Genomic DNA, 27,725 nt, shown 5'->3' with positions numbered 1-27,725 from the left:
TACCTAGCCTGCACAAGCATCTGGGTTAAATCCTCAATATTGCAAGAAAGCGAAACAAAACTTTAACGCCCCAAACAATCATAGCAATAAAATCCAAATAAACTAAGATCTGGGTCCATTCTTCTATTTTCTTCTTTATTCAATCAATAAGCCATTTCTCTAACACAAGATGGACATCAAACCCCCTACATGTGGACACATTAGGAAGAGAAGAGACACAGTTGAAACATCCTAATGGTACCCACTCACATCCCCTCTGGATCCTTCCAACCTTACCATCTGAACAGTAGAAAAGCAAGCAATCATATCATGGCTCCAGTTAAATTCCAACAAGATAATCCACATGGACACCTGAGAGGTAAAACCACTAACCTGGGTTCATGTTTAGGAATTGAAAAGACAAGATTCAAGTAAAGGGAAAATAAGGACTCTCCATGGTAGATATGGAGCATAAAGTAAACAGGCACCACAGAGAATGCTGTGTGTGTTCTTGATAAAAGCATGTACCAAATATTTATGTCCCCAGACAAAAGAGGAGAGAGATAACTTTATTTTCTTAAAAGGAAATTTTTTTAAAATTTATTGCGAAAATAACAGACAGAGGTTTACAATTACATGGGCAAGATAATGTGTACATTTCTTATCAAGCATTGTTTCCCTTTCCCATTGTTTCCCATCTTCCCCCCCACCTCCCCACCCTACACCCTCCCAAAGTTGTAAAGTTCGTTTTTCGACATGACTTGTACATCCCATTGTTGCAATGGGTCCACCTGTATCCCTATTTAAACAATTTGCTTTTTTCCCTTCCCTTCCACAAATTATACCAATATCAAATACAGTGAAAGCAGGGGTTATACCGTGGGGGAGGGACATACAAAGCAACAAAGAAATCATCTTACAAATATGTTAGAAACAATCACATGAAAGAAAAAACATTTGAATACTTATCTTGGAGTTCATTTCACCTAACATCAACTTATCTGACCTTTTCTGCTTGTCTCAGACATATACTAGTTATAGCAAGTAAGGGAAACCATGGGACCTATGTTTCTTTGGGCCTGGCTTACTTCACTTAATATAATTTTTTCCAAGTCCTAACAAATGGGGCAATGCCATTCTTTCTGATGGAGGCATAGAATTGCATTGTGTATATATACCACATTTTCTTGATCCATTCACCTACTGAGGAGCATCTGGGTTGGTTCCATATCTTAGCTATGGTAAATAATGCTGCAATAAACATAGTCGTGCTGGTAGCTTTATCATGATCTTGTTTGTGATCATTTGGGTAAATGCCCAAAAGTGGGATTGCTGGGTCATAGGGGAGCTCTATGTGGAGTCTTTTGAGGAACCTCCATACTGCTTTCCAAAGTGGTTGAACAAGTTTACACTCCCACTAACAATGCAGTAAGGTTCCCTTCTGTCCACATCCCCTCCAGCATCTGTTGTTATTAGAGTTCTTGATTTTAGCCATTCTAACTGGTGAGGTCTTATCTCAATGTTGTTTTGATTTGTATTTCTTTTATGGTTAGAGAGGTTGAGCATTTCTTCATGTGTCCATTAGCCATCCTTCTTTCTTCTTCAGAGAAGTTTCTCTTTAAGTCCTTAGCATACTTACTTATTGGGCAGTTGTTTCTTTGAGGATTTGTTGTTGGGGGATTTAATTTTTTGAGTTCCAGCTTTTCTTTGAGGATTTGTTGTTGGGGGATTTAATTTTTTGAGTTCCAGGTATATTTTAGATGTGAGACCCTTGTCCATTGTATAGCTAGTGAAGATCTTCTCCCAATCCACAGGCTTTCTATTGATCTTGCTAGCTATGTCCTTTGCCATACAGAAGCTCTGCAACTTCATGCAATCCCATTTGTCCAAACTTTTTTGATTTGTTGTGTTTCGGGGTCTCTATTAAGAAAATTTCAGCCTGTGCCAAGGAGACCTAGGGTTTCTCCTATTCCATCCTGTAATGTTTTCTGAGGTCTTTGATCCATTTGGAGTTGATTCTGGTTCAGGGTGATATATCTTTAGTTTTCTACAAGTAGTTAACCAATTTTGCCAGCACCATTTACTGAAGAGGCTGTCTTTCTTCCATTCTATTTATTTTTAGCTCCCTTATTGAAGAGTAGATGGCTATAGGTCTGTAGATTCATTTTCGGGTTTTCAATTCTGTTCCATTGGTCCTGAGGTCTGTTCTTGTGCCAGTACCAAGCTGTTTTGATTACTATGGCTTTGTAGTAGAGTTTGAAATTTGGTATTGATATTCTTCCAGCACTGTTTTTTTCTGTTAAGGATTGATTTTGCTATTTGGGGTCTTTTATTGTTCCGTATGAATATTTGGATTGCCATTTCTATTTCCTTGAAGAATGAGGTTGGAGTATTGATAGGTATCGCATTGAATTTGTAGAGAGCCTTGGGAAGTATTGCCATTTTCACAATGTTGATCCTTCCAATCCAGGAGCATTTTCTAAGTTCTGTTTTGATTTCCTTCAAGAAGGAAATTTTAAAAAATTAACTGTAGGGCTGGGAAGGTGGCTCAGTGGTAAAGTGCTTGCCTTGCATGCATGAGGCCCTGGGTTCGATTCCTCAGCACCACATAAGCAAAAAGAAAAAGCCGGAAGTGGCTCTGTGGCTCATGAGGTAGAGCGCTAGCATTGAGCTGAAGAGCTGAGGGACAGCGCTCAGTCCCAGAGTTCAGGCCCCACAACTGGACCCCCCCCCAAAAAAAATTAACTGTAAAAGATAGGAGATCAGATGGCAAAAAATGTAGACTAGAACAAAAAGGAAGTTAGCATGAAATAAATTAATGGGAAAATGACAGCAATGATTGTAAAGGTATGCTGGAAGCAAGAAAAAGAAATAACCCTGTCAATACCCCCAAGTAGAGGACAGACTTGCATCCATCAGACCATTCAGAATGTGAAAGAGATGATCATCCAAATTGTGGGAAATAATGGAAAGTCACCATTCAGGTAATAATGATGTTTGAGTATGAAGAAGAACAGATAAAATAGATCAAACTATTCCATAACTGGTGAGGGCCTAAAACTATAGATTAATATGCCTTGTCACATGGAGAAAAGAATGTATGAAAGGGACAACTAACATTCAGAGTGATCTTAACAAATTAATTTAAGAATACGGAAGAATTACTTTAAGAATAAGGAAAGATCTTAACAAATTAATTAAACTTTACATAAGGAAAGATTTCTTTATTCTCAAAGTTTGATTTATTTGTTAAGATCATTCTGAATGCTAGTTGTCCCTTTCATACATTCTTTAAGAATAGGAAACTAAGAATAAGGAAAGAATATTTGAATTAATCTAGACCTCAAAATGGGGCATATACAAACCAAACATCTTTCTTGATAAATCTATTTGAATATATAATTCAATACAATGGAAAATAAAATATAAACTTCAGGAATGTTTTTCATTGAATGTATTTGAACACAAGATGAAAGCTAATCATTTAAATATAAATCATATATGCACACACACATATTACCTGTTATGATGAGACACTGCATGTGATCAGAATACATGGGGACCCAAATCCTAGAGTGGAAACCTCACAGAAGAAATGAGATAAAAGCAGGCTAGGTTAAATGTTCTAATTTTCCTACACCTCATTAAGGAAGAGACTAATTAGGAACTGCTTCAATGTAGAAACAGATTATTGACAATACATTTTTAACGATGCAAGATAAATTCACAATTTATATGTCTTCTAAATTATGAAGCAGTAAATAAAGCAAATACTTCATAAAACTGAAAAACTTTTTATGAAAGTGGAACTCAGTGGTAGAAAATGTTCTTAGAATTTGCAAAGACCTAGGTTCAATCCTCGGACAAAAAACTAAAATTAAACTTGGAAACAGAAAATAAAAAGATATATTAATCACAATAATAACATTATTAAGCCATAGTACTAAACAAGACATCTTAATTTGACTCCTGTAGCAAGAAAAATGCTTGATAAATTTAGTTGTTTACATACTGAGAACTATATATATATATATATATATATATGTATTTATACTTTCCAACTGTTTTAAGAGTACATTTAAAATATCTATAAAAAGGAAGGTAATTTTGAAGCACATACATGAGAGTAAACATAATTAAGCACATGTAAATAGAAAGAAAGTAAAGTGCACAAAACTAAGAGAAGTTCTTGACAACTTTGTAGTGTTGAGGTTAAATTCACAATAGAGATAAAGACCTCATGAATCGATATGATTCTAAAAATAATAGAATTCTAAAATGTATAGGACAACAATCCCAGAAATACAAAGTGAATTAAGAAATAGGGTAATGTGAGACTAATTCTGTTATTTTCTGTCCTTTGACAGACCAAGTAGACTAAATAGAAGCAAAGATGTTAGAAACACATTGCATACTTTTTATGTACATATAACTAATATATTTTCTTTTCAGTCATCTTTTGTGAACTGATGTCACAAGTCAACATGTTAATCTCAATAAATTACCCATCTTAAAAGCATATTAACTATTATGCTACATTGATCATATAGGAGAAATAGATTAAAACAAGAGAAAAACAAATAAGTATTCATTTTTTAAAAATTCAGAGTCCTCCTTCTGGTATAGTGGCATAAGCTTTCCCAGACCAACCTAGCCACTGAAATAACAAGTATCAATTCTGGAAAAATATCAAAAGAAAAAACAATAAAAACAAGAAGCTACTGTCTATTAATTATGAAGTGTAAATGAAGGTAATCAAAGGAGTCTAGACTTGGAGAATGACAGGCATAGAAGTGGTTCTTCTCACATATTCATGATTTTACCTTAAAATTGGACCTTGGTACAGAAGACTAACACTTGGACAGAAAGACCAGAACTCTGATGGAGGAATTAATGAAAAAACTAACATGGCCAACCTCCAGGTCAATGGGAAATTCTGGAAAGGAGAAAGCAAGAAGGGCTTCATTAATTTTCTATGTGTGTGTGTGTTTCAGGAGAGAGGGATGAATTAAAATACTGTGCTTTTCTCCATTAAATTGTAAAGGTTTAGAAATGAGAGTAGCCAGAAGTAGGCTTGCAGCTAATTTGACTTGGTAAATAAGTAAATATGAGAAGAATGCAACACAACAGAGTGTAAGACAATCCCTAGGTTTGAGCAAATGAATAGGCATACAGGTGTTTGATCTTGTGAGGTGTTAGGTTTGTCACACCTATGGTTTATCACACCTAGAAGAATACAGATCGTAAGCCAGTAAATAGAAGGGTTACTCAAATAGATGGAAAAGCAAATCAGCATCATTTCTAAAAATTGAAACATGGTTAAAGAATCTTTATTGATACATCCAAGGATTGACTCATTTGTTCACTCAAGTGTGCTAACTCTTGTGTTCTACATTCTGCATTAAGCACTAAATATACCATGGTAAACTCTCAGTCAAATGTGTTTTATGCCTCCCAAACAGTCTTTGGGAATGTTTAGTTAATACACAAGTTTCTATAATGCAGAATAGGTCTGTTCTAGTATTTCTTAATTATTGCTATATAATAAATTAATACATCTTTGGTGGCTTCAAACAATGATGCACCTTTATTTCTTTTCTTTTTTCTTTTCTTTTCTTTTGTCAGTCATGGAGCTTGAACTATGGGCCTGGGTGCTGTTCCTCAGTTCTTCAGCTGAAGGTGAACACACTCTACCACTTGAGCCACAGCACCACTTCTGGTTTGCTGGTGATTAATTAGAGATAAGAACCTCACGGACTTTTCTGCCCACAGTGGCTAGAACTGGAATCCTCTGATCTCAGCCTCCTGAGTAGCTAGGATTACAGGTATGAACCACAAGCTCCTGACTCACACCTTTATTTCATCACAGTTTCTATGGGTCAGGAATGTTGACATGTCATACCTACCTACTGTCCTTTACTTAAGGTCATACAAGGTTAGAATCAAGGGGTTAAGTAGGTTGGATTCTCATGCTGACGGTTGACTGGGGAACAACCTACTTCCAAGTCAACTCTGGCTGTTGGAAAATCTTAGTTCCCTGCAGTTGTAGGGCTCAGGGCTTGGCTTCTTAGTTGCTCTCAGCTAAAGTCCTCTCCAGCTTTTAGAGGCTGCCTGCAATTCCGTGCCAGTTGGCTCCTCCATCATGCCGACCAAATTCACCCATCTGAGAGTGTGTAGAGTCTACTAGCAAGGTCGAGTCTTTTATAATGTGCCATAACCATGAAGCGGCAAGCTTGCAGCATTGCCATATTCTGTTTTCTAGAAGCAAGTCTGGGTCCTATTCATACTTGATAAAATAAAATCCAAGACTGTCAATACCAAAACAAAGGTCATGGAAGGTGCCTGGTAATTGTGGATCCACAATTTCTCTAGATGATATTACTTATACACTAACATGCTAGCAAATGCTAGCCCAGGAAAAAGTAAGCCATAATATATTCTGCTCATTTTCAATTGCCTCTCTCCACCTCTGCCATTCTGCTGTCTATACAGAAATCCTATTTGGATGACTTTATTAAAGGTCAAATCATACTAAGTCAAATATCACTGTAAAATTTTGTTTTTCTTACTGCTCAGAGGAACCATTTCTTCTTGCCAAAATAATTGAGTTTATTCTGTCTTTCTAATGTTATTATAACCTTCAGAATAAAGAAATCCAGTTTCACTGTGCATGTGTGAGTCTCATAATAGAAGAGGGCCCATTTTTCTTTGATATTTCCCCACAGCTTCTCTCTAGAGGTCAGGCAGACACTGGGGGCATTTGCAGAACAGGACTCATGATGATCTCTATTTTTTCAGAAGTAATGGTCCTAGTCAAACTGGGCTGTTAGGTCCTAGGCACAAAGCCCATGAGTGTCATGTTAGGTCTGGCCACTGGCCCTCATTATGCTAGATAAACAGACTTAGAAAGAGAAAGAAAATGTAGTACATGGTAGATATGGGAAGATAACACGTTAGTACATCTTCAGATGACTTCCAAGAGTGAACACATTGGCTTCAGAGTAAATAGAGAAGATTAAAGGCAAGTTGTGCATAACTAAACAGCCCCATATCACAGGTATGCCTGGCTGACCAATCCTTCAGTCTTTGGAGGAGGTCCAGGGGTTGTTATCACTTTACTAACATCCACAGGCTGTTTGTTTTAAGCTAAGAAGAAAGGGGTGCAGGTTAGTAGAAAACCAGGCAGCCAGAGAATGGGGCCTATACAACTTGGAGATGGCAGGATAAACTGATAAACTAAAACCTGCCAGATAGTGAAATGGGAACAGAGAGCTAAAAAAGAGACTAAAGAAGTAATCAGGACAAAATAATGAAGAAGTAAAGATTAAAACTTTGATGGAATCTTAGAAGCAGAAAGGAGACTCACCAATCAGAAATCCAGCTTCAAAGAGACTCAAGTTCTCCCTATTTAACCCAATGCCAATCTCTGTTATCCAAAAGACAGATCAAGATGGCTGAAATGGCTGGGGCATCATCTTCTGATGCCATGTCTATGTCATATGCTATCTTTCTCTGCTGTATTTCTTTTTTAGAAACACAAAACAACACAACTTGCCTATCACTTCTCCTATGTTCACATCTTGTCTGAATTCCTCGCTTCCTAGATGAAAAGACTGAAGTCAACGCAACAGTTCTTAATTTCTTGTAACAAAAGCACTGTTTGTTTCAGAGACAGTTTGCCTTCTACACAAGATACATCACCAGTGAGTCTTCTCTTTCATGGAGCCCAACGTGATTATAAAGTGACTGCACAGTGAATAACTCAGATAAAAGAGTACAGATAATAAGTTAGGGGACTTTTAGTTAATTCTCAGGGCTCAGCAAAAGCATCTTTTAACTTGCACTAGCTCTTCTTCCTGCTTTCCTACAAACCAATCATATTAAGGGACATCATTAAGTCTCAACAATGCCCATCTAAGAAGATTAAGCACTATAATAAGACTTACTAATATCCCTGCTAAGCTGGCCTACTGCTCTTGATAACTTCAATATTTTAAATGGCAATATGTTTTCAGAGGAAACTTCTGTATTATGCCACAGTAGAGCCAATCTAAAGAGCAGGAAAATGAAATGTAGCATCTGTAAGAAATAGCTCCTGACCCAGAATGGAAGGTATATTTGGGATAACAGATTCTATAGTAGAACTAGTATTAAAATAGAGCTCAAGTTGGGGATGTCACAGGAGGACTCTGATCTAAAGAAGTTAAAATTTGGTACTTTCCCATTTATGTTCCCTGCAGTCTTAACATTTAGAAAATTTCCTTCAAGTTGCTTCAAGGGACAGTTTGGACATTGATCTGGACTACTTCATCCTCATAGCCAAGGAGCGCAGCAAGTGTGAGATTTAGAATGTGTTAAGATGGCGGGTAAACAAAAATTGCAATGGACCAAAACAGGCAAGGAAGGCTTTATTCTGGCTAATTCCATAGGAGAGAAACTGAACTCACAGACAAAAGGAAGCTAGCCCTGAGCTCATGGAAAAGTACTGGAGGACATTCACTCTCTTCCCACAACCTATTAGCAAGGAGATTTATCAATAGGATGTGTTGAGCACATTGAGTTATTCCTGACTTTGCAAATGCTTTTCACTATGATTAGGCCATCTGTGTTTGCTAATTGGCATCTATGGAAATGAGGCTCCTACCCCCATGGAGACAGGGAAACAGGAGCCATATGTTCTTTCATGTTTACATTTCAAAGAGAAGCTTCCTGGGTCTTTGAGAAAGACATTCCTGAGTTATAGAACTGGTAAGAGTTTTTTTCTCAAAAGATTTATACTTCAATAGGACAGAGAAAGAATTGATGATTACCAAATTTTCTAAAGTAAAGTCTCTAAGAACAAGCAGGTCAGGACTCTGAGTCAGGAAGAAAGTTGTCTGAAGTTGAGCCAAGCTAATGCTACAACTGTCTGTGTCCGTGATGTATTGGCTAGGGGCCTGCAGGAAATAAGGATTTTGATCTATATCAGAGAATCAACTCCTCACCTGCTTCCACAGGAACAGTCATAAAGTGAAGCCAAACAACCTAATTTTCAGGAGGTTTTATCTTTTAAAATGTCATGCAGAACACAGATAAATAGGGCTGTTGATGAGGCTTTGCTCCTTTTCTTAAATCCAAATCCAAGCGTCCCACCTTCCACCTTTGTTACTTTTATTACTTCAGAAAGAAACTGATGAGAATTGAATGGCAAAAAGCTGGCTGAATGGTCTCCAGTTGCAGCAGAAGAGTCACAGGACAGAAGAGAGGCAGAGAAGTAAGAACAAGCCAAATGCCTGTGTTCATGAAGGATGACAAACACACGTTATTCTGGCCAGTTACACTACTGACTCTCCTTCCTCTTTCCATAGGGAAGATATAAAAGGAGTATAATGAAAAAAATCTTGAATACTTGCTATACATGGCATGTGATTTATATCATAATTTTCTACAGCTAAAAACAAAAATTGGAAAACTTGAAGCCAAAACATCTCTAAGAAACTTACAAGTCTAAATAGAGCATGATTTATAATGGGTCTATAGAACTAATCGTTTTCTGAAGAATATGTTCAATTGTTAACTATAGTCAATGTGTTATACTACTAGATCTCTTGAACGTATTTCTCCAATTTAACTGAAACTGTGTCATTGACTATCTTGTCTTTTCCCCAGCAAACAGCATTATGTTCTCTGATTCTATTAGGTCAACTTCTTTATATTCCACATACAAATGATCATTAGACTCTTGTGTTTTCATGCTTAACTTATTTCCCTTAACGTAATATCCTCTGGATCTATCCATTTCTTTGTAAATAATAGGGGTTCCTTCATTTTATTAGTATAATAATGTTCCACTATGTATAACTATTACATGTTCTTTATCTGTTCATCCTTTGATGGATATAAATGATAGGGGTTCCTTTTTATTAGTGTAATAATGTTCCGTTATGTATATCTATTAAATGTTCTTTATCTGTTCATCCTTTGATGGACACTTAGATTGACTCCATATGTTGGGTATTGTGAATAGCACTGCAAGAAATATGGCAATATACATATCTCTTTAATAAATTGCTTTCCTTTCCTTCGTAAATTTCTAGTGGTGAATTTGTTGAATTGCTTGCATGGTACTTCTACCAATGCTCAAGTATTGGGGAAATTTCAGGGAGAGAAAGAAAGGTTAGAAAGGCTGATGTTTTATGTTCTTATCTAAATCAGAGGTAAAACCATGTAAAGAATTAAGAAATTTTATTTATTTTTATTTATTTTTGTTGGTTGTGGGGCTTGAACTCTGGGCTAAGGCGATCATTCTACAGCTTGAGCCACAGTGCCACTTCCAGTTTTCTAGTGGTTTATTGGAGATAAGAGTCTCAGAGACTTTCCTGCCTGGGCTGGCTTTGAACCGTGATCCTCAGATCTCAACCTCCTGAGTAGCTAGGATTACAGGTGTGAACCACCGGCGCCAGTCTATTAAGAAGTTTTAATATGAAGTGAAAATACATACTAGAAGGGTGGGTGCAAGAAATCTTAGAATGAGTCTTGCCAATTAGGGATTGAGCAACATACCTCAGGGTAAACCTTCATAAAGAGGGACATTATTTGGGAGCTAGTGTAGAAAAAAGGGAGATACCAACTGATTTTAAGTTTCTTATTTTTCAGTGAGCATTACAAAATCCTACTGCAGGGCATATGACTATTTCCTGTTTTTCTCTTTTTCTCCTCTCTCTTTTCTCCTCCTCTCCCTCCTTCTCCTTCTTCCCCCACTCCTTTTTCTTCTTCCTTTCTTGTTCTTCTTTTAGATGCCTCTGGAGATTGAACTCAAGCTCAAAATCCCATGTTTGCATGTACTCTATTGCTTGAGCCATGCCTCCATCCCCTTTTTGCCTTTGTAACTTTTGAGATAAGAGTTCTGCTATATTCCCAGGCAGGCAGACCTGACCTGTGATCCTCTTATTTGTGCTTTCCTGCATGGATAGAAGACACACTCCAAATAACCTAGCCAGTAATTGGGGTAGAGTCATTTGAACTTCTCTTTACCCAGGAGCTGGCCTTGAACTGTGAGTCCCTAATCACCACCTTCAAAGTAGCTGGAATCAGAGGCTTGGGCTGCCAAACCAGATTAAGAGGCTGCTTCTCTTCTTCCTTCCTTCCTTCCTTCCTTCCTTCCTCCCTCCCTTCCCTCTTTCCACTTTTTTCTTTTTTTATAATATGGGTTTTGAACTCACAACATCACACTTGCTAGTCAGATGCTCTACTGAGCCATCTGAGTCATGGCCTTAGCCCAAATTTCACATGATTTTTTCTTTTCTGGCAGCTTTTTTCACTTGCTAGAAAGGTGTTTTCTCACTCGATCCATCCTCCAGCCCTTATCCTTTCTCTAAGTGGTAATTCTGCTATCAGGAAAAAAGGCAGAGAAAGGATGACTTTCTCTAGTTTTGGCCAAAACTAAGTAAATTCATTTTTCCATTTTATAGATTTTACATTGTTTTCTCTTAATGTCAGAGAGCAACTATACCCATAAACCAGGCCTTATAACCTAGGGTTCAGTTAATAAGTGTCTGAGGCAAATCTGATGTTTATCTTCACCTCTTCCCCAGTATTTCTCTCCTGGTCATCCTGCCTAGGGTTGAGGGACATAGATGTGTGGAATCTTGCTTGTGAATTTGACATTTAAGTAATTGGTAAATTACATTTCTGGGTGTTTTTCACAAGGTTGTTTCCCAAGGCAATGGGTCTGTGGGTCAGTGAACTGAAGGACAAGACTCAACTTGAATGTAGGGGCAACCTGCCACAGGCTGGAGAAAGTGTACTCATACATACAAGCAAATTTACTAGAGTGGGTATATGTTTCTTTATGGCTGCTGCCTTCACCTTCCATAACTCTCTGGGGGAGGGGGGTCCATCTCATTCCGATGTTCACAGTTTCTTGGACTGTGGGGCTACTTGTTTTCAAGCTCTTCATTCTGCAGACAGCCATTGCGGGACTCAGTAGCCCATAGTATAAGCCAACGTACTAAATATCCTCTTATAAATACATGTATTCTATTGATTGTTTTTCTAGTAGCCCTAATATATAATATAAAACTATGCTCCCTATCCACTCCAGTGAATCTTCTTTGATTTCTAAGGGCCACCCAAGTGCTGTCATCCCTCACAGGCTTCTTAATAGCTTCATTCAACCTCTTGAATTGGTACTTCAAGTCTGGATAGTTGATCAGCTTGGTGTGTCTGCTGGAGATGAGCACGGACAATCATATTCTACCTTGTTGATGTTGACTGGATGTGTGTGTTGTTCAAACTTGGTTGATGAGTAGGTTTGGAAAATCTTATTCAACAAATGAAAAGTTATAGAGAAGGAAAGACTCCCTGAGCTTTCTATTGTATTGTGGCTATTTAATTTCTATGTTATTCATAGAATGATTGTTAATAAAAATTGTGGTCTGTGAGGTAAAATTGAAGTACATGATTGTGTAGAAGAATAAGTAAACACTTAGGGTGCCTCCTAAAATCAACATTTCAACAAGAGAACTAGATAATAGCTGGGTTGCTACTACCTATATTGTTCCGCCTTCTTGCATTTCATGGGAATAGTTTTCAAACCTAAGGGCAAAAGTACTCACCTAATGATAGAACTGCATGATCCTATCCTTTGGTCAGAACCAAGTGCTCAGGTAGACATCTGCAGACAATGAGACTATAATATTCACTTGTGGAACCTGGCAACTCAGGTTGAATAGGCTTACACATTAGAACCACTTTCCATAGAGTCATGTCACTGTGAGAGACTTAAAGAGAAGCATTTATACCTGTTCTGCAACCTACTCTTGAAGAAATATAGTCATCATGATTACCACAACCTACTTTTTACTGTTTTTGAATACTAATGTTAAGTGATTCCTGAGTATTAGGTCATTTAATCCCTTTGACATTCTCAGGTAGAGGAATGCCTTTTGTTATTGTCCACATAAGGAAATGAACACCATTTTACAGACGTTAATTAAGTGGTCCCATATTCTACTGCTAATAAAATGATAGGAAGTGATGGTTTATGTGTTCTTCTGTAGGAAACGCTTACTAAGAGACAAATGTGTTGGAAATACTTTTGGAAACAGTGAATTTTCTGTCTATATCACTCAGTTCTAAGAGTTATCAAGGAGATATTTAAAAAAAACCATCAATTTAATTCATTTTAACTTGTAATTTCTTAATACTTTGCCTGGAATGAAAAAGTTAACATAAAAGAAGAGGGCACATGAATGGACACAGAAAGGGTGAGGAATTTCAGTCATAATCTATGTAAAATATGTAATAATTGAGCTATGTCACTTGCTCTTAGGGATGGGAAAGGCAAAATGAAGAAGGATAGAAGGGAAGACATTGATTAACATATATTATACTTATAACCTGACTTATAAAGTCGAAATCTTTTTGTACAACTGCTTAGTGATAAAAATAGGAGCTACTACCAAAATAAAAATTAATAAAAAATTTTATTTGTATGCACCTATTTATGTAACATAGAAGCTATTAGTATAAAAGTGAATGGTAGAAAAATCTACACACACACACACACACACACACACACACACACATACACACACACACACACACAAGCCTTTCAGTGAGGAACAATGCACTTTGAAAATAACTAAATTACTGTAGCCCATCTCAAGCTGACAAATAGCAAAATAACAGAGTATTATGGTGTAAGATGTGATAGTCCATATGGCTAACTATAGCTTGTGCCACTTACAGAAGTTATTTAAAAATACTTGCAATTAGCTTCCAAGTTAATGTATCTTTTAAAATCATGTAAGTTAAAATTAAAGCTGAGAGCTGTCTTCTTAGCATAGTAAATCATGCAAAGATTAAAGTATTTCAACAAGCTGTAGATTTGGACCATTGATATTTGTTAGCTGTTGGAACCAAATTGCTTGTGATGGATGCTAGTGAGTAAAAATGATCTCTAGTTACCAGGGTAATTTTCACAGCTACGTATGTTATCATGCCAGCTTCAACATTAGTCCCTAATGCTTGAGATATTTAGACAAGGAAATTACAAACTTTCTAATATGACTATTAGAAAGAAATAGCAGAAGAAAATGAAGAGTCTTTAAACATTTGCTCATTTAGGACTAGCCAACAATTAAACTAAAAGAAGGCATGGGGGTGGGGCGGTAGAGTTCATATGCATGTCTTTTCCTGAAAGGTTTATACTAAGTTATGACTGGCATATCACATATCTGGTAAAAAAATTTAATCTATAACAAGAAGCTAAGTATAATTCAGTTAACCTCATTTTTATGGTGTTTTGTTTTTCTTTTCTTGGTACTGGGGCTTGAACTAGGACCTAGGCACTGTCCCTGAGCTTTCATGCTCAAGGTTAGCACTCTACTCATTGAGCCACAGATCCACTTCTGGATTTTTGCTAGTTAATTGGAGATAACTGTCTCACAGACCTTCCCTGCGTAGGATGGCTTTGAACCATGATTCTAAGATCTCAAGCCTCTCAGTAGTTAGGATTACAGGTGTGAGACATTAGTGCCTAGCTCATTTTTATAATTTAAATTCCTTTTTATAAGCCTTGTAAGATTATATACTTTACATATAGTTTACATTTCAAACTTATTTTATAAGCCTAATAAAATGTGTCCATTCACTGGTCCAAGCACAATATTGGAAGTAAGTCCCTCCTAACAGAGGCCAAATCACTGCACAGAGCTTGTTATTTCTACTTGGTACATACAAAGAGATTAATGACATGCTAATGGAAGCAACACAAAAGGCTTTACCTCAAGGATACAACTATGTATCCTTGTATGTATCCTTGTCGCCTATGTATTCACACTTGCCCATAGACAGTGTAAATCACACCAGGAATCGCTGTTTTCCTGATAGGCTTAGGTAAAAAGATTTCAAGTTCAAGCGCAGCCTGGACTATACAGCACAGTGAGACATTGTCTTGAAAGACAAAATGTGATACAAATATTACATAATTCACAGTGATCATTTTTCTTTGCTCAATGTTATCGATATGTGTCATACAAAAGTATTTTTATAAAGAAATAAACAAGAAATAAAGAAATTAACAAGCAGAAAAAAAAGCCAAGGTAATAGAGGAAGGAAAAGTTGTAGGAAGGAAAAAATATAAAGCTAAAATACAATGAAGAACATTGTTTTAAAGTCCTATGTTAATGAAGTGAGAAAAAAATTGTTGTTTAAAGAACAAATGATTGATAAATAATATGTCCTCAATAAACTCTGTTGGTTTGTTGCTCCTAGAGTTAAATCTTAAGTGTCAATCAGCACAATATTTTATATTCTCTGACACAAGCTTAATTATGCTAAAATTAAGCAAAGTAATGGAGACAAAAGAGTCTAAAATCAGATAAACAGTCTCAGTATTACATTAACCAAGGAAGTTAAAAAAAGTGACAAGTGCTTCATTTGGAAGACAAAGCAAGTAAGTAAAACAGAGTAAGTGAAATGGAAAATAGAACTTCAGAGGTTGAGGATAAAACAGAGGAGCTAGGACAAAAGGTATGGAAAAAACACTCAGAACCTACCAAAGAGAAGTCCAGAAATGGCCAACTTAGCTAAGAAATCCAATCTATGCATAATTGGTATCGATGAGGGGGAAGAATTTAATAGTAAAGGCATTGAAAACCTATTCAGGAAAATAATAGCTGAGAACTTCCTCACTCTTTTTTTTTTTTAATTTTATTTTATTTTATTTGAGAACATACGGTACAGAGGGGCTACAATTACATGGGCAGGATAATGCATACATTTCTTACCAAGCATTGCAGCCTCCTCCTTTAAGAAAAAAATATCTCATCTACCTAACAGAAGCATATAGAATCCCCAGTAGACCAGATCAAACACTTCTAGGCACATCATAGTAAAAATATTAGATGTGAGCAGCAAGGAACTGATTTCAAATGCTGCAAAATTAAAGAAGGATCTATATTACATGGGAAAGAAAATCAAAATTACTGCAGACCTCTCCACACAAACTCTCAATGCAAGGAGAGCCTAGAATGGTATAATCCAAACACTGAAGATCAACAACTGCCAACCCAGACTAATCTACTCAACGAAGCTATCACTTACACTAGATGGTGAAACTAAAACTTTCTATGACAAGCAAAATTAAAGGAACTCATGATCACTAAACCAGCATTATAAAGAATACTAAAGGGACAACCACAATATGAAGAAAACAATCAAAATCAAAGAAACACATCAGACAAAAATCACTACAAGATCAATTTAGTAAACACAGGAAGAGGAAAAAAACAAAATACAGGAAAGCAAAAAAAATGTAAGGAGACATAACACATCTTTCTATAACCACCCTAAACCTTAATGGACCCAGTTCTCCAATCAAAAGAATAAGAGTGGGCTGGGAAGCTGGCTCAGTGGTAGAGTGTTTGCCTCACATGCATGAGGCCCTGGGTTCAATTCCTCAGCACCACATAAGCAGAAAAAATCTGGAAGTGGTGCTGTGGCTCAAGTGGTAGGGTACTAGCCTTGAGCTGAAGAGCTGAGGGACAGCGCCCAGGCCCAGAGGTCAGCCACCCAAGACTGATTAAAAAAAAAGAAAGAAGAAGAAAAAGAGTAACATTGCATCAAAAAACAAAATCCATCCAATGTTTGCATTCTGTTTTGGGTTATTTTTGAATTCTAGCTCTATAGTCAGAAGGAGGGGATCAGCGAGAAATAGTAGCCATCCACTGTCAACTGGAATGTTGGGGAAATTATGAGGGAATTCTGGTAATTACAATGACTAGAGCTTGCAACCTGAATTTAGGTCTAAAGTGCAGGAATCTAATTTCATGCAGTGGAATATTTCTGTGCAATTAAGACTATCTCATTCTAAATTTCTATGGTATCTTTACTAACAGACACTCGAGAGAAAACAATTACCACTGACTGAGGCAAAGTCTGTGTGATGGCTTTAATCTAGGATGGTAATAGTGCTCTGACAGTGAGTTCCATGTCATTTTCTTCACCTCTGCCAACCCAGGACCAAAACTTCTCCAAAATATGAACATAGGGAAGGCTCAGTAGAACTTTTATAATCGATTTGTATAAAAACTACTAGCATTAGTAAGTAAAATAGAAATTTTTAAATTGATACAGAGAGAAGCAGGCTCCGTGTTCAAGCTAACTTAATTATTATTATGACTCCAAATATTACCATTTTTAAGTCAAGTCACTAAGGAACAAAAATATTGTGCTCATGTTTTCAAAGGCAGAAACCTGAGTGTATCAGTTCCTTATAGAGGGATAGAAAGTTTAGGTTCAAATCACACGAATCAATCTCATGGACTTGAATATACTATTAATTCTCCTGACTTTGAGGGAGCTCCCAGTCAATACATAAAAAGCAGGGCTGCTGTGTATTGATGTACAAGTGTGCAGAGCATAGTTCACAAGGATTCCTTTTGCAAGGACTATCACGTAAATACTATACTTAGACCCCATCAGCCCACCCACAAGTAGCAACTCTAAAACATTGCTTGGAGGGAAAATAAAGCTAATGCTTTTAAGAAAAAATTACCACCAAGTCATGAGATTTAAATTATCACTCATCACCATCAGCAAACTATTGGTTAATGAGTAGCAATCATTATTTCTTTAACTAGATTGTGGAATTTGAGAACCTTCAGTAAGCACAGCAAATATATTTGCAGTACTTACTAGGAAATAGTATAAGAACATCATGTTTTAGGGTTCATGCTCTCTTTAAAACAACCTGAGGGAATAAAAATATTGGTATGGCATTTTGTTATTTAACCTTGATCTTTTGGTCTTTATAAAATTGGAAAACTTGAAGATCTGAACCTAATTACTGATACCATATTATCTCCAGACATAGGTGATTGGCTTAGGACTAAGTTCCTGATGCAGGCTTGAACTTTCTACGGAATGAAGGATTGCATGAACCTAATGCTTTTCAATAGGCTGAATCTATGATATATAAGATTCTTAAACCCAGAGAGAAAATAGATAGGGGTTGAGTGGAGCCTAAATACTTGGGAAGGAAATCTGTCCCAGTAGTGAGATCAGGTCTTCCAATATATTCTGTTTCCTACAGAAATCTGTCCAGTGATCAAAGAACAAGTAAAGCCAATGAGCAACTGCAGAGATGAGAGTTCATTCAGTTATGTAGTAAGTGATATCTAGTGATGACAATGGCCAGAACTCCTAGTGGGCATCTGAGTCCACTTACCTAACATTTACTTCTTATGAAGGTCATTATAATAATGGACTTATTTGAATGACTATCTACTTAAGGATCTATGGAAGATATGGGGTATAGTTTTACTTAGCTTTGTCAATCACAAATATTAACTAAGATCTTTTCAACCACACCTCAGAACACAGTTTGAAAAATATAGTGTTGTCCATCTTTCAATTAAAGTAGCATTAAAGAAACAGAATTAACACAAATATCTCACTCTGACTAGCACAAGAACTCTTTGCAACATTATATGTAGCTCAAAACATATGCTAAAATTTATGGGATTAAAAATCTATCAATAGTTCTTGAATAAGGGGAATGTACTTACTTTTTACATTTCTGATGAAGAAAATTCCAATTAATATGTTTTACAAAAGCACAGCAAATATAAAAATCCATTTCATTCACATTTTATGAAAATGATCATGAATGTTCGTTGGGTCTGGTTGATTACATTTGATTGAATGATCCGGAAAGAAATTTTCTTCCTATGGCCATTAACTTCATCATGACCAGTGTAAGACTCACTTAAAATTTTGAGCTCTTCTAAGAAGTCTTTGAAACATGATTATAAAACAACTTTGTCTAGCTCTAAGTGGAAAGAATAACTTCTACTTTGAAGTAATGAGGATCATTTCTGGCTTTCCTTTAAAAAGCATTTCATTTCAATTTGCTTTCTTCTCCTACTCTTCTTTCCCCTTCCCATCTATTTCCTCCCTTTCTCTCCCTTCAACTCTACTTCCCTCCCCTTATCTCCTCTCAACTTCTTTCCCCTCCAGTCCTTTCCCATTCCTTTCCCTTTCACTCTTGCATTTGACCTTCCCTTCCTTTCTCCCCCTTCTTCCTTCCTCCCCCCCTTTTCCTTCCTTCCTTCCTCCCTTCCTCCTTTTCTTCCTTTTTCCCTTCCATCCTTTTTTCTTTCCTTGTTTCCTTCTCTTAACAAAGTTTCCACCCCTTTATTAAGTCCCAAATAAAGATAAGCATTCTGTATAGGAAATAGTACTTACTTAACAATCCTATATGTGTTCATTAGTTAATGTATATTTAAAACTTGTTATGTATATGATTTGAACTGGATGTTCTGGATCTCTATTGTCCAATATTTTAGTGACTAAAATGAAGCTATTTAAAATAAATATAATTAAAATATAGCCTTCAGCTGTTCTAACATTTCAAATGCACAATATGGTTTAGAGGTCACAGTATCCAGTTGTGCAGATGTGTACCACTTCCAGGGTAATAAACAGTCCTATTGGGTAGCACTGCTCAAGAGGATAATAGATGGGAAATTTCCTTTCATTCCCATAAAGATTGGCTAGGAAAATCAAGGCATCTTACATGAATCAGTGAAGATATGTAAACAGTTACATAATGAAGTAGGTTGGAGTGGACTCTGAAGTGCTATAGAGAATATATCACAATACATTACAGAAAGAAACATTACAGCCAGTTTAAAATGGAAAATGAACAGGTAAATGGCTCTAAGACTGACTCTTACATGGATAGGGAGGAAGGTGGTCTTGGTTAAGAATCTTATCACATGCCTATAAGTTGAAAACTCAATAGCATGTGGATTATCATGAGGAAAATTCCTCTTTGGCCCACAAGGCCTTAGGCGGAAAAGTTGGAAAGAATTATTGAAGAGAGCTGAATGTAATACTGCTTTATATCCTAAAACACAAATTCCATTGTGAAAAATGCCACTTTACAGATTAAGAGAGAGCTGGAAAATTGTTTCCTTATGTCTGTGGACAGTGAAACCTGTTTTAGAAATGATTAATGTTTGGGATCAACATGTGCCGTTGGAAGTATGTATATGATGTATGGGCTATAATTACTTCAACAAATATCTGTTGGTGGAAAAATCTGATGTAGTATTTTTAGTTCAACATTGGCCTAAAGTTTGAGGAAGATATTAAAATAGAGCCCATAGCTCCCCTTCAATTTTCTATAAGACTTGAAAAACCAATCATTCTGCTGGTGACTCCAAGGCATTATTTTAGGTGAAATTATTTGTATATGGAGAAGCATAACATTGAGACAGATGAGGGTGAATAACAGATCCAAGTATATTAAACCCAAGCACAAAGTGGGCTTGGGATTTGTATTTCCTTAATGTTTTGGGGGTATCAACTAGAACAAATGGGGATTACACAATATTCTCTTACCTAATTAGAGTTACTTTAATAAATGAATAGCAGTCAACCAAAATGACAACCAATTTTACTCATAAATTTAAGACAAATACATGAGTGCCTCATGTCCTGAAGTTAATTGGTTTAGAATTATTTCTTGAGACAATTTTAGCACCTGGAGATTTTGATTTTTTGACCTTGGGATAGTGTTAGCTGAGTTATTGCTAGACTGACAAATTGGTTTTAGCAGGATTGCTAATGGAGTGTATAATTTGGAGAATTAAAAAATATAATAAAAAATTAAATGCCCAGTGCTGGTGACTCATGCCTATAATCTTCACTACTCAAGAGGCTGAGATCTGAAGATCATGGTGTGAAGCCAGTTCAGGCAGTAAAGTCCCTGACACTCTTTTCTCCAATAAACTATCAAGAAGCTGGAAGTGGAACTATGGCACAAGTGGTAGAACTCTAGCCTGAAGTGAAAAGAAGCTCAGGGACAGCACCCCAGGTCCTGCATTGAAGCCCCGGGACCAGCATAACATATAAGTAAATAAACAAATAAGTAATGAATAAATAAGTACTAGTATTCCAGAGAAATTGTCTCAACACCACATTTATATCAGTTGATGCTTATGAGTGGATATATACATTCAATACTGCAGGTGTTTTCTGAGTTTTGGCTGGAAGCTTTTATTTTGTTTCCCTCTCCATTCAAGAGAAAAACTGCTTTTTCTGGGTATCTAGTTTCACTGTGAACCATATTATTTTATGACATCATGAGCTCATAGTCAATGCTCATTGACATTTTCTTTAGAACCACTTTTCTTTAACTATGTTGCAGCTGTAAATTTCACTTTAATTTAAAATAATTTGATTAAAGAAGATAGACAATTCAGAGAGTAACTAACTTGTACAGAAACTCAAGTATCTCTGAACCACTTAGAAGTTGATATTTAGTATAGTCTCTATTATATTTGCATTGTTGTTTATTGTTTAAAAATTATTTGACTTGCCTTATAGTTCTTCATTTTCACAAGGGCACACTTGGGAAGACAAAATATTGGAGAGTATGAACCTTGGAATGGTATGAAGTTCGTTTTGATTCTTAACATTGGAAATTAATATGCGTTACTTTCTGCTACTTATTTATAACTAGCACTCTGGAGCACAGCCAATGTTGAACAATTTGGGGAGTTACAAAGAACAAATTCAATAATAGAGGTTATAAGACCTCCTACATAGGAGAAACTACATACATAAAATCTGTTTTACAGTTAACTCGAGTACAGTACTATTTATTGTACAGTACTGTATCTTTTCTCAAAAATTCTTGTTCTCGTGTTGATTGTATAATGAACCCCAAGTACTTTCTGTATCAATTATTGTGTTTGGGAAGTTTGATCAAAATTCTAATAGTCATTAGAAAAAATAAGTTACCCAAATATAATTAAATAAGTTGGAAAGAGCTAAACCAAAATTCATCAACTCATTCCCCAACCATGATCTGTGATGGTCAATCTTAATTGCCAAGTTCATTGGATGTAAAAGTACCTAGGAGAGTAATAAAGCACACTTACAAGTCTGCCTGCAAAGGCATTTCCAGACAGGATTAACTAAGCTGCTAAAACCTGCCCTGAAAGCAGGTGACAGGATTCAGATGGAAAAGAGAGACAGGAAGTAAGCCCATGAGTTCAGGCATGAACTCTCTGTCTTCATCTCTGTCTCTCTCTTCCCTTCCCCCTTCTTAGTTATCATAATATGACCTGTTCTGTTGTATCAAACCCTCTTCATCCTGATAGGCCAAAACTTTGGAAAACATGGTAAGAAATAGAATAATTCTTTATTTTAAGGTTTTTTTTGTTGGTTTTTGTATTTTGTCATAGCAAAAAAATACTGACATCTACTTTTTCTCAACTGCTCTGTTTCACATGTGCATTCCAGGATCATGGCTACTTCTAGTGTTGACTAAAGAAGTGTGCTTTCCAACTTAGGAAATTCTGCTCACATTTTAGCCATACTCAAAGCTTTAGAAGAGACAAACACACCTTTTCAGATGCATGGAATGAAAATGTTGGTTCAATGTAGTAAGAAATAGGCCTTTCCTCCTCATTGTCTTTTTTTTGTTTTTTGTTTGTTGGAAATATAGTCACCAGATAGTGCAAAGTGCTGTGGCAATTTCCACCTTTCATTCAGTCATTCATGGAGTCAGGAGGTTAGTTCTTCCCTGAAGGGATCTAAGGTTTTATATTTCCATGTGCATGTTTGGAGCTCATGTCCTTGTTACTGAAAAATAGCCTCTTCTCCACTTTGCTTTCTCTCTCTGGAATATCACCTCACTGATCCATTGCAGAATCTCCCATCAGTACAAATCAAGTCATTTCTCCAAACTGACACACCACTTCAGACAAATGTTCATTGGTGCTTAAATGTCTTCACTTTGACTCTAGAGTTTCTCAGCATTCCTTCTCTGCTTTCTCTCCATGGTTCTCTTCCTTTATGATCTGGTTAATCTCAATAGTTTCTTCTCCAGTGTAGCTCTTGTCAATCTTCATCTTTAAGGGATGATGATTTTTCTTTCTTTCATTCCTGCACATGAAAATACTTTGTCTTTTTAAACTAGATTTAAAAAATAAAACCATAACCTCTTTCCATGAAGTCTTTCATGATGGCCCAGACTGTGAAAGTTGTCTTCTTTATGTCAACTCTAGATCTTCCCCCACCCCGTATACTACAACGTTTGCTTAATAGAATTTTAATATAGCTGGAGAAATTATAAATCATCTGTTCTAGTTATTTGTTCTATCTAAATCCCTAACAATTTATATGTCCACTGAAACTTAACTTAGTCTCTTACACCTAAGGGGAACTCCACAAATAGTATATTTGTTTGTTTGTTTTGTAGTGGAAATAGAAAATATTTTTCTAGTTCAAAGCAAATTCAAAGTGGACTTGTTACCTAATCTTCAGGTTACATTTGCTTATGTTTGCCATTCCTTATGTTAGCCTGGCATGTTCATCCGTAGAAAGCTAACCTTTGCTGGAATGTTATCACCATACAACAGGGATCTATAATAAATATCAAGATGGTTTTGCATAATTGTCTATTAACTAATGTTGCAGCATAACTACTGCTGAATGGGAAGCATAAGTCCAAATAAATTGTTTCTTAAACAGGAAGATCATAAGATTAATGTGCATTGTGAGAATCACAATTAGTCAAAGTATGTGAGTTTTAATTAAATTACTGATTGTATGGAGTATATGAATTTTAATTAATGTACTGATTGATTACTGTCTGTAAAATGGGATTAATTTCAGTGTTCTGTAAAACAGAAAGATAAGGCAGAATTACTGTTGTTTTCCAGTATGACTAATGGACTTCTATAGAATCTTCTCAAGAGAAAAAGATACATTTAATTGGTAGAATCAGCGACTTCAGCCACAGGCATTAAAAAGAGAGAAATGCATTGTTTTATATTCATTTTCAGAGAAAAGTTTCTTGTAAATATCTTTTCATTTGGAAATTTCATTTGTGAGATTAATTTTAAATCACATATTAATACAAGTTTTAGTGTGACTCTAATTCACAAGCAGTTAAAATAAAATTGGCTTTTGTGTAACTAAAACTGGCCTAAATAAGTGGTTTGTTTTTGGAATTCAGTTATTGTCAGTTTTAGCAGTTTAGCTTCACATAAAATTATAGAGTGTATGTTAGCAGTTTCTTAGAGGAATCCATTAAGATCTGTTGGGTTATAATATGCAGTTTGTGTACTAGTAAAACAAAAAAGTCTACTTAAATACTTTGGGGCAGTTAATGTATAAAATAAGAAAGCTAAATATATTTCCTGATTTAATTATCAACATCAAAAAATAAGAAATTAGAAGTCACAGGTAAAAATGGTAACAATGTATTTAATCTTAATCTTATAAAGTTAGTCATAACTTGATCTGTACTATTAAAGCTGAAATTTCAAGGTGATAATATTCCTGCACACTTGATCCTAACATTTGTTGACATTTACTTTTCTATGTAATATATTCCCATTTGTCCAGGTAGCAGATTTTGTCCAACACAAGGATATGAACATGGTTCTAAATAGAGATGTGAAAATAATAGCCTGTGGTTAACAGTAAATGAGGTATTGCATGCATTCTTCCTCCAGCGGAAAGCAGATGAGAGTCTGTGGACTTACATGGGAGATTAGATGACAGCATGAATGAGCTGAATTTTGTGCTGCATTCCAAATCCAACAAATCACTGTTTCTAACAGCTAGAAACAAAGATACACATAAGTGTGGCTTGTGTCATGATGTATATACGATGTATAACAAGTCTTTGTATCCTCATATGCAAATAGTTAAACCATATTTAACATAAAGAATATTTAAATTTATGATCTGAATATATGAATATGTAACTTTACACACACTAAAAGAAATATAGGAAGTTTCCTAATCTTTTCATTTTATCCATATCTCATCTTCCTTCCACAAACGGTGGATAAGTACCAACAATCCTACAGATACCTTTTCATACAATATGCTCCTCGGTAATGTTCTTTAGTATTTATTTCTGTATCAAAAACCAAGTCTCTGCTACTTTCCTGAATGTATTTCTTTTATTACAGGCCTGCTAATATGTTTTGAAAGGTAAGGCTACCATTGTTTTTGAGGAACCCATAATCTCTGTGGCATCAGAATTATTCATTGACAGGACAGAAAAGACAGTCTTTATAATGTAGTTCTGGTAGCAAATCTAATCCCTCCCTCAGAGTCAGGGCTATCTTTCATTTTGATCATATAGGAATGAATAAGATGCCTGCTCAAGTCTCCCACAAAATCTCTATAGATGTTTTAAGTGCATTTCTGATGCACTTAAGTACACAAACAATGGAGTGCATGATCAATTTAGAAATATTTGTAATCATACGATTGAATATAAAACAGCCTGCCTTGTAACATATTTTTGTCTGTGATATAAGCCTATTAAGTTGACGCTTAAAAATAATCAGTTATGAGGTTAAGTTTTTTTGTGTGTTGTTGCTTGTGGGGCCTGAACTCTGCGTCTAGGCGCTATCCCTCAGCTCTTCAGCTCAAGGCTAGTGCTCTATCACTTGAGCCACAGCACCACTTCTGGCTTTTTCTGCTTATGTGGTGCTGAGGAATCAAACCTAGGGCCTCACGCATGCAAGGCAAGTGCTCTACCACTGATCCACCTTCCCTGCCCTATGAGATTAATTTTTATAGGAGAACCAGTGCATTTTAAAGCTTGAATTAGACTTTTCTCATAGAGAAATCTTTCTTATCCAGATACCTCCCATTCTATACTTATGACTCCATTTCTTTGAACTTAAATATTCTCCATAATTACAATGTCTACTTATTGTTTATTCAAGACAAGGATAAGTGTGGGCAGAGAAGCCATCACTGAGAAGATACCATTTGGGATAAGATTTCAATTATGACTATGAGACAGTTATGTGGAGATTTTTGAAAAGATGAACATCGGAAAGTAGAACTTAAAGTCCTGAGGCCAATGAAATGTTAATATGTGAACTGAAATACTAATCAGAATACTGGAGCAGAGTGAACAAGGAGAAACACAGAACCTGGGGAAGTAGTGTAGGTAAGTAAGGAACAAATAAACTAGAGTCCACATGGGCCATTGTCCTTACTCTAATGGCATATAATGATCAGGCTCTCAGAAGTTCAGTTTCCTAAAAGAATATACTCTATCTTGTGCTCAGAAACCCAATTTACAATTGGCACTAATACTGGAGCACAATTCCTCATTTCATTACAGTTAGATCAGGTACTCAATTTTGTTTTTCTCCCTTCAATCCATTTCTCATGTCAGTCTAAGGACAGAAATGAATTGATATGTCAAAATCCATGTCATAAATCTTCTTGTTTGCAAAAATGTCTCCTCTAAATTATGCATTGCTTATGTTTATCATTTTGGGTCAGTTTTTGATTGCAAGAAACTCATGAGGAATAATATGAATCAGCAAATATTTTTGCCTAGTACTTTTTAAAAAAATAGTTGGTTGAATTATTGGGTTGTGCCATCTACACCAGATATACTTCTGCAAAAGTTGCTACAAAGTAAAGGTCTACTTTAATATTTTTATTTAGAGAAGAGAACAGATTCTTTTAACCACAATATATGGCAGGATGTGATCTTAATTAGTTCCCCCTTAGCTACATTCAGGCTGTTTAATTTTAGTAAAAAATGGCCAGAATATTTCTTCAGTAGAGAATTTGACAGGGCTTGAAATGCTGCCATGGAAAAGTAGTAATATTTTAAGGGGATTCTATCAGCCCCTGACAGCAGATTCATATTTCAGTATACTTCTCACGCAGGTTTCTGGGGCACTGAGTGGACATGAAGTGAGGTTTAAGGCAATGGATGCAAAAATAAAAATAAAACATTGGGCCAGAAATGTTTAATTGAAGAAATTCTCTCCACAGTGAAAAGGGGAATCAGATATTCTACCAGCCTCAGTTTTCTGACTTCAAAAATGTACTTAATAACAGAAGTTCAAATTTTAGTGAGCCATAAGATACATGATTTATTTATACAAAGTAAATTTGGAAATCACAACTATATAATTTTATAGAAAACTGAATTTACACAGAAATGACCCTGAACAAATTAGAAATATTAACCAAACTTGTTCCTATAGAAAATCAATTTGACAAAAGTATTTTACCAAAAACCAAAGGCTAGGGGATGGTTCAAGGAAATTTTGTTGAACTTTCAATAATTAATGAAGTGTAATGCTACTGAGATTACTTTAAATAAGAGAAAGCCTTATAAAATAATCTTACAAAGTCAATATAACCATGAGTTTCAATATGTGTTCATTAATGTCAGACCACAATGTAAATCTCAGAACAGTATCACTTATGCCTATCAATGAAATAACTTTAATTTATAGTAGGAGGAAACAAAGCAGAAAAGAGCATTAGAAATATAACACATCTTGAAATAGAGATTTCTTCTAAACATTCAAGGATGGTTTAATGTTAGTAGCTATTAAATTCATCACATAAGAATGCTTGAATAAAACAAACAAACATGGAATCCGAAATCCTGATGTGCAGAAATTCTCACCCCTACCTGTGCAAAGAGGAATCGAATATTCTATCAGCCTCAAATTGAAGATGATAGCGATATAATTTTCCAATCCATTCATCTTCATAGATGTTCTGAAATCACAGGTCAGGACAGAGCATTTAACTAAGTGCAGTTAACTAAGAGGGACTTATTCTTGCTTTTACCAAAACTTGGTAGGTAGAGACTCTAAACATCTCTCTTCCCTGGATGGGCAACAGCTTTAGGGTTATTCAGGGTAAAGGCACAAGGAAGGATTGTATATTCT

The 27,725-nt window shown here is 35.8% G+C and overlaps 1 pseudogene; it reads left to right on the top strand.

The window, feature by feature from the left end:
• The window catches only part of LOC138806160 (histone-lysine N-methyltransferase PRDM9-like), a 151,580-nt pseudogene that overhangs the window by 122,496 nt on the left and 1,359 nt on the right, over positions 1 to 27,725 (top strand).

Source organism: Dipodomys merriami, unplaced genomic scaffold, assembly GCF_024711535.1.
Source record: "Dipodomys merriami isolate MVZ:Mamm:240054 unplaced genomic scaffold, mDipMer1.0.p SCAF_4, whole genome shotgun sequence".
In the NCBI taxonomy this organism is placed as follows: Eukaryota; Metazoa; Chordata; class Mammalia; order Rodentia; family Heteromyidae; genus Dipodomys; species Dipodomys merriami.
The sequence above is the reverse complement of the archived record's forward strand: the minus strand, read 5'-3'. Positions and strand labels throughout refer to the sequence as shown.